The sequence below is a fragment of the Thunnus maccoyii genome, chromosome 2 (genome assembly GCF_910596095.1).
Source record: "Thunnus maccoyii chromosome 2, fThuMac1.1, whole genome shotgun sequence".
NCBI classification, from domain to species: Eukaryota; Metazoa; Chordata; class Actinopteri; order Scombriformes; family Scombridae; genus Thunnus; species Thunnus maccoyii.
Window position 1 is genome coordinate 14,238,320 of NC_056534.1, and position 9,090 is coordinate 14,247,409.

The 9,090-nt window shown below is 38.7% G+C and overlaps 1 pseudogene; it reads right to left on the reverse strand.

The window, feature by feature from the left end:
• Nucleotides 1–605: 605 nt before the first annotated feature.
• On the reverse strand, nucleotides 606–8,403 carry LOC121884550 (annotated as a pseudogene).
• Nucleotides 8,404–9,090: the final 687 nt, after the last annotated feature.

A 9,090-nucleotide genomic window follows, 5' to 3' on the forward strand; every position in this document is an offset into this window, starting at 1 on the left:
TCCTTATTGCAGCGGAGCTGAAGGAGCCTCTGATTGAAGATACTAATTCAAAACATTAATTTTTCCACTGCTGAGAATGTCAGCTTGAAAATGTCACTTTGATAAACTGTGTGACATTATCGTAAAAGATAAAATTTAAGTAAATATCCATGCAACTGTAAAAATCACTGTAACAAGCATAATGAGACAAATTCAGTGCATAACTCATTTATAAATTGTAAGCTCCCTCTTTTTTTGATAACATCTATACTCAACTCTCAAATGAACAAACCACGATAAAGAGTTTTTCTTTGTTGATGATATTCTCTTTAAACTGACAGACTGAACAGTTCTTCGGATCATAAAGTAGTGTATGTGTGCATAAGTGTGTGCATGCTGGTCCATTGCACAAACAAGGTCTTCAGGCAGGGTTTCCTAGCGTGATTCTCAGTGATGCTCAAGATTTATCATGTTGTTTCAGCACTAGCTCACTTGATTACGTCAAACAAGGGTGACGATTATTAGATATGATAGATTTCCACAGTTGCACCAACTGTATGTTCATTCATCTGAGACACTTGAGAAGCTGAGTGAGAAACAGGAACTACTCTAATATGGAAAGCTTGTTACTGGATGTCAAAGCCAGGACTCCCTCCACTCTCCTTCTTCTCTACATCCTATGAAAGAAGGTACAGATTGTGTTTAAATGAGAGAGAAAAATGTGATTGTTGGTTTGTAAATTGAAATTAACTTAGGCAAGCTTTCCATACCAATTAATCTTGTTGATATTTGGTCAACAATTTGGGTTGAATGTGGCCTCAAGCTCAAATAAGAACTTGTTCATCCCTGAAATTAGGATCTGTGTCTAAAAACAATTTAAACTACATGTTAATTATCCTACTTTAATGATATTGTACATTTCTTCTCTCATTATATTTATTACAGTTTGTAGCAGGTTAGAGCAATATGTATATTTTAGAGTGAGCAATTTTTGGCTCAAATATCCCTGTAGGAGTTTACAAAAGGCAAATTATATCAAAGTTCATGTAAACACATTCACATTTTCATCACTTTTATTAAGTCTCCAAATCTTAGTTCTTCATCTGTTCTATTAAAATGCAGTTATTTGTCACAAGTGGGGGCAAAAAGACTGAAATACTGTCAAAGTCAAAGTCTGAAAGGGAATGTTAATGGTAATGTTGTGCAGTAAAATATGAATTTAAATGTGCCAAATGGCCCATAAGTGTTTTCCTGCTGGTTATTTGTAACTCAATACCATCAAACACAATGACAAGGTCTCCCTTATAGGTGGCCATAATGAAGCTGTGTTCCTCTACAAAGGCAGTTTTCTTGGCACAGAAGATGAATCTATGAAAAAAATAATAATGTGCTTAGGGTTTTTTTTTCATCATCATCATCATCACTATCCACTCACAGAGGTTGTCCCATCTGTCTAATGTTTGATTTTATTTATTTATTTATTTACCTTTATTCACTCAGGGGAAACCAATTTAGAGCAACGCTCTACATTTGATGAACCTGGAAACCTAACAAACAGGCAGTGGGCTCATCTATCAGGTACCAGCAGGTTTAACTAAGCAAAGGCTGCCCTCTGCAGTTCACCACCTGAGAGGTTTTGGACCTACAGCCATCACACACACACAGGAATGCAGAAAAGTAGACTCTGGGTAAAGGTGAAGGATGGGAAATTGAATTAATGGTAAAATATTTGTTGTCATGTGTTGAGAAAAGTGGTTTAAATTTCGACTGCCAGGCTGAGAACCTACTTTGAATTTGAGTCTAATTCTCTGGGGTTTGTAGGTGACGTTATGAAACTGCGCCTCTCCTGGGTTTTCATATAAAAATGATTAAATTGTATTTCTTTTCAAATAGTCACAGTTAAACTGCCAAAGGCATCACTCAGCACAAAAGGCAGAGTTAAAAAGGAAAACTCCAGGCAATCATACCTCCTTCATCTGGTGTCAGACGTCCTGCCAGAATCCAATGAGAGCTTTACGGCATAAATGACAAACTTCAACACCAGAATACCACAGTATGTGCACACACAAACATTACCGTTCCCTCCAAGCATGACCATGATTTCAGAATCTGAGATCTCTCCTCACTGATCACCAGGGAGAAGTCACAACTTTTTGACATCACCTCATCACTGGTCGTTTCAGTTGCTTTGAGCACAAGCAAGGTCTCTCTGAAAGTCAAAGTCTCTGCAGGAATATAGCCGTACAGGAAGATGTTGATGCCTTAGAAGTGAAGGAAAAACAGAACTATTCTATTCTATTTGTACTGCTATGGACACACCACTGTTTGTGTGTTAATAATGGCATATTGTACATATTAACCACACTTTTTATCACATGCTCATGAACTGGTGACCCCACATTGAGATAGTCTGGAGAAATTGGAGTTGTGGTCGCATTTTTTCCCTACAGGAACTTTATGACACACACACTGTATGCCTTCAACCTCTTAGACTTTATCACAACCATGTTTAGGTTTAACATTAAAAAAAGAGTAAAATTTTCTTTTTTAAAAACCAAGTTATATATTCTAGATTAAATAAAAGCTGATCTACCTAGTTTCTGTTTTATACACAACACAATTAATGACACTTATCACTGGGCCAGCTATAAATTTAAGTATCACAAATAACTATAAATTTGGGACTAGGGCCTGACCCATATATATATCAGCATGGCCAATATTATTGGCAGATTTGACCATATCACAGATATATCAGAGTATGTGGGCTCAAGAAAAAGTACAGAAATGCTAAAGACATGTTGGCAGTAATTTAGAAACAGTGTCCACTAGGGAAAACTAACAAGTTTATTTTTCAGACTGTAAAAAGTGCAGCCTAGAACATATTTCATTCATAATCTTTTCATAACCAAATTTAAAGGATTATCTTATCATGAATCATGCATATTTGTCTTAAAAAAATCTAGTATTGGTCAAGCTTTATTTGGGAAACACATGCAGGTCAATGACAGTTTTGATGAGGTCGGTGAGGTTTTCTATCTTTTAGAATACAAAGCATCTAATTTCAAAGGGTCATTGGCCATAGCACTTACACACAAAAACAGTCAACAGATGGATGTTACAGTACAGGACTATTCCTGATGCTGAAAGGCATGGTGACCATTCCATATGTGCTGGGCAATCCGTAGAGGAAGCAGATGAAGTCGGACAGGTAGTCCAGGACACTTAGGTCATCCTGCACCTCTATGATATATCTGTAAGGGAAGAATATTTCACACCAGGAAATATTTTAAATTCTTCCTCCTTTCCGTCATTACAGTTAACATCCCACTAACAACCAGACAATGAGTAAGAGTTGTTTCCATGGTTGTACCACTGGCCTATCTGAGGTGATCTAAGGGACCAAGTGTTGACGGCAGCTTTTAACCACTGTTTCATATCGAGGTAACTGAACTGCTCAACAAACATGAAGCTGAGGAATAAAAAGGAAAGTCTGAAGTTATACACCACTGACAACCTCAGAAGACACCAACTCAGTGATAAGAACAAAGCTAATTCAGATGCCTGATTGTCAAATCAATCAATTAGTTAAAAACTAATTAAAACGAATAAAACGATCTTAAAAAAGCAGCTTGAGATTGAAGTAATAAACACAACAGGTGTATATCAAGAACAATGCGACAATCTATATGGATATATCTAAACCAGTCAAGTCGACAGCCACACCAGCATCTCTGTAAGAGAGAGTTAACAGAGCTAACAGCACAAATAAAGCGCTGCTACGTGTTATAAACAAATATAATGAGAAACAGAAGGAAAAATCTGGAAGTTCCAACCACTGTCAAAATAATGACTTCTGCATGAATGGGTCTCTGCAAATGACTAAAAAATAACCGACTCCATGTGCAACAAAATATCAAATGTGTTTATAAGTTTTCTTAATGAAATTGTGGCAACACCTATGCTACATGGCAAGATAATGTAAAGAGATGCTTTCAATGCCAATTATCAGGATTTAATGTGTGTAACATAAGTTAAGGAACAGTAAGATACAAAAGAGTCAGGGGAAAAAAAAGAAATGGCTTGACAACAGTGTTGAGACACTACATACCTAGCTGTTTACAGACTGTTTTGTTACCAGGGATGGCAGACACACTCCCCTTGTAACACAAAAAGCAGCTAATGTACTACTTGTAAGCTGATGTACACTCAAATTCAAATTTATAAACTGTATTGATTCAAATAGGAATGTTGTTTTTCCCCTGAGGAATCCTGTGATGTACATATGGTCAAATCAAACAAACATTATGTGTTTTCTTTTCATCTAAAGCGAGTGAGTGTTTTCAGCCTGTGAAAAAGTTTGATGACAGTCAGAAGAAAGGCCATATGTGCAATGATTTGCTTACTGACAAGAAACCCCTGCATCAGTTGCCTAAAGAATTTCCATGGCTTATAAATGCAGTGATTAATATCACATGTTTGAAGGATGACAGGGGTTTATGTGATGAAAGCATGACTGGTGGACCACACTGCTGCAAGCACCAACAATATTTGTTGAAAACTGCCAGTTTTGAAGAAAAAAGATGAGAAGATAATAACAGTGAATGAGTCATATACAGTACTGTGCAAAAGTTGTGGGCACTTTCATACAAAGTGCAGTAAACAGAAAAAATAATCAAATCAATATTTGGTGCGACCATGCTTGGCCCTTATAACAGCATGGTTCAGTTTCTCAAGATACTTGTTAAAGAATGTTTGAAGCATGTTGGAGAAATTGCCACAGTTCTTCTGTGGATTTAGGCGTCTCAGTTGCTTCTGTCTTGTCATGTAATCCCAGACTGACTTAATGATGTTGAGATCGGGGCTCTGCGGGGGCCAAACCATCTGTTGCAGGACTCCTTGTTCTTCTTGTAGGTGAAGATAGTTCTTTACGTCTCTGACTGTATGTTTGGGGTGGTTGTCATGCTGCAGAATGAATTTGGGACTGATCAGATGGCTCTCAGATGGTACTGCATGATGGATAAGAATCAAAACATGTGTGCTTAAAACTTTTGCACAGTACCGTATGTAGACTAAATATGAAATTGATGGTGCTTCACCTTGTTTTGCTGGTCAACAGCAACTTAGAATCTGTGTCAAACAGTCATTTGTAATTAGAAAGTCTTGGTCCAGAAAAGACTATTTTAAATTCTAGGGAAGGAATTATTTTTTCCAGCTCCTTCATCCAAAGAGAATCATAAAGTCAACCAACATGTCTTACTCTCAGTTACTCTTGACAGAATAAAAAGGAACCTTGTTTTATACATATCTACTACCACTAATACCTCAACTACTCAACGACCTCTGATCCCTTTTTGTATCCATAGCACAAAAGAAACAGTTTTAATGTCCTTGTTTTTGGCATAATGTACTTGTTACTGTGTAAATATGCACATTTCTCAGTTGAATGTTTGCCTTGTTGGTGTGTTGTTGATATATGGGAGTTTTCATTTTTCTAGATATTTCACTGGAGAGTAAAAGTAAAATGTTTAGAGTAAAAGTATTTGCAGTGATGAGCATTTTCTTTAATGTATTTGTGAATGAATATAGACCAATTTCACTGAGGTCTGGTTACAAACCATTGACACAAACTGTCCTGCATTTAATCTCCTTTACCTTTTTGATCCTTTATCATCCTTTACCCACAGGTATTATTGCCCACTCAAAATGTTCACTTTGAAAAATTGAATCTTTTCCACTTTTTAGACCATTCCTTTTTGTGTGCGTGTCTTCTAGTTGTCCATAAGATGTCAGTGTTGCACTACGAAAAGTCACCATCCTCCAAAAAGGTAAGTCAAAGGAGCCTTTGAGAGTCCCTTGGCAGCACCTGACTCACAACTAAACACTGGTGCATTTGGATGGAAAATCAGACTCTCACTCCGGCTTCAAGAAACATTTCATGTCAAATTATTTAAACTTTTCCGTCAAAATAGACTAAATTTTTTTGAGAACATGTTTAAAACTGAAATGGTTTGCCAGTAATTCATGAAGCTAACATGGAGGTCAGTGTTGATTTCTATGGTGCCAAAATAGACGGAGTAAAGCCTAAAGTAAAACAATAACTCAACCAATGGTTCATAACATCTCAGCAATGGAAGAGACTGCCAGCAGCGGCTGCAGTGCGGTCAGGTTGAGGTGAGGTTTTGGGGTTGTCGGTTCCTCCTCAAGTTTAGCTTAAGTGGAAATTGAGGTTCGGTTTGGCCTGGCTTGTGTGGGTATAGAAATGGAGCGGGAAATGGGGAAGCTTCTTGAGCAACACACTGTTCCTTTGCAGTGTCAGATGAAAGATGGGCCAGCAATTAACTAAATTGCAAAATAGGTTTGTGTCTAGATAGTGTAAACATCGAATCATCTTGTACCATGATTGGGTTCTGCGCTGTCAGAACAGTTAAGTTGGACATCAAATCAAGTACATGAACATGCAATTTGAGCACTACAGTAATGAAACAATTTCCACCCATTGAAGTTTTTAGCGGAACACACTGTTTTCATTTCTCGGTTCCACTCTGAAAATTTAGAGTGTGTCCCCATGGGCAGGGTGGGGCGGCGGCTAGGCAGAGTGAATGGGAAGGTATTACACAGCATGACTACAGTCCGTCTCTGTGTCTATGTCTATGTTCCCCGACTACTGCCCTTGTGAGATCACCGGCCACTGACAGGGAATTGGCTTCAGTCTGCTCCCACTGAGTGATTCCCCTGCCGGACAACCTGCCAAGCAGTGAGCTTGCCAGCAACCCTCTCATACATTCCTCAACATAGTGGCCGCTGCCAGCATGGCGAGTCTGGGTGGGTGCCACCCAGTGCTTCCTTAGCTGCCCCAGACACCTGAACTAGCACAGGAGTGGAAGAGAAAGAGCGAGAAACAGGGATAGGTGGGAGGGTGCATGGTGGGAGTGAGAACTCTGTTAAATAGCCAGGAAACAGCCACTGCAGCTGTTGTGGCCTTTCCCACAACGATTCCACTGTTCCAGCTTCTAGTACGGCACTAATTAAAACTGTGCCCATCCCTCTTCTTGCCAGAACTTTATATGCACACATGCATTCAGGCACATGCTCACTTTCAAACTCATATACATCCCAGCCCTCCAACCCTTGCCTGTAACTCTAAAAGTTGCCCTCTTCAAAACATTTGATTTAAGTTACTGAACACCATTTCAAAATGCATCACTTTTGTCCTTTTCCTATGCTGACTTAAAGGAGTCTTAATTGACTTTCTTGCCACTTAGGGGTAGCAGAACAAGCTGTAAATACAACATTGACCTATAAAAGTTATGGGTAACATGTTTATTTACACATCCAGCGGACACAAAGCAATATAAGCATTCATTTAGAGTTGTGTCTCTGGTCACCTGATGAATGTAAGTCCAATATTCACTCTCCTTTTAGCTCTGGTTTGGTCTCCATCAACTCCTGAATGCTGGCTCCTTAGCGGTTAAATGCTCCATTACGTTCACCTGTTAGTCACTAATTTTGTAACTGTGGTGTTTGGTGCTGGGTAGGTAGGTTACTGTTGGTTTATTTTGCTGGAAACAGCTGTAGCTGGAAACATGATTAGAGCGGTTAGAGTGAACTAAAATAGGAGAGTTACAGGTCGTAAAACTAAAACAATGAGCTGAAAGATGCTGAAGCCATCTGTAGAGCTGAGACAGGTGATAATTCTTTTTGAGTTTGTCACTACAAGTGACACTGTTCCACATTACACGTAGTAATTCATCCATTGTTAATATAAAAATATTGATATTAATATTTGTGTGATTGATTCCTTCTCGCCTCTTAACTCTTTTTCTCCTTCACGTTTCTCCTTGTGCTAATGAAAGTTAACAGTTCGGAAATTCGTCAAAGTGGGTAGTGGTGCCTGGTGTAATGAACGAAAAAGTGAACATACCTCCAAAAACCCCCCAGCCAAGATGGTGGAATTGCTCCAAAAAGTGTCAAATAGTCCTCATGTTGTGCCCAGGTTTTGTGCACTGGACCAAGATATCATATAAGTCCACATATTGATTTCAATTTTCCCAGATCCCACTATAAAATCTTGTTATATTATTATGTTATTGTTTGTTTTGTCTAACCAACAGCCCAAAACAGAATTCAAACATTCTGTTTATGATAAGAAATAAATGCTCACTTTTAAGATGCTGGAACCAGGAAATGTTTGGTAATCGATAACTCAAATTGATTAATTGACTAATCATTTCATCCCTAGCAAACTCTTCTTTCCATACCTTGGAAGAAACACATATTGTAAATGAAATATCTTGAAGAAATATCTTGATTTTCTCAACAGTTGTGATCTAATTGTGGCGCAAAAAAATAATGAAGTGTGTTGGCTTTCAAGAGAAACCTTTGGTCAGGGCCACTTCCCTTCACCTTCTCCGGAGTGGGCATTCCTATATAGATTAGCGGGAAATCTTTCCTGTTTCATCGGAGATAATCCCCTGAACAAGGCTGCTCAGCTCTCATATTAAGAATGATTTAGGCACAGTGAATTCCGGTCAGGTCAAATCTCCGCTTTCATGTTATGATGTGGCTGTTCCAGTTGTTTTACATACCTTGCAGAGAGGATAGATGCAGGCAGAAGAAAGGAGAGGAAAAGAGGGCAACTTATTACTGTTCAAACAGAGTTCAAAGTCGTCATGTGGATTTGAAACATGAATTAAGGTCACTGATACACTGCAGCTCAATCCATTTGAATGAAAGTGTGTGTGTGTGTGTGTGTGGGTGTGCGCATGCTTGAACAAGGGTGTCTGGGAGTTAACTTTTTAAGACGTTTGAGGTCTTATGGATATTTCCACATCAGGTTTTCCTTTAGCCTCACAACACACACACACACACACACACACACACACACACACACATACTACCCACCACATAGCAGAACATTCATCAGGACTGTATTAGTATGAATGGAAATTACAACAAAGCGCGGGTGCACATGGGCTTTTTTCCCGGGGTCACACAAGAGAGTGACTCACATGTATTTACCCCACATAATGTGATTTAAAAGTGACTGAGAGGACACTGCTGGGTTTAAGATAACAGGAAGCTTTAATTATCCCCGTGGCAAAATTGAGT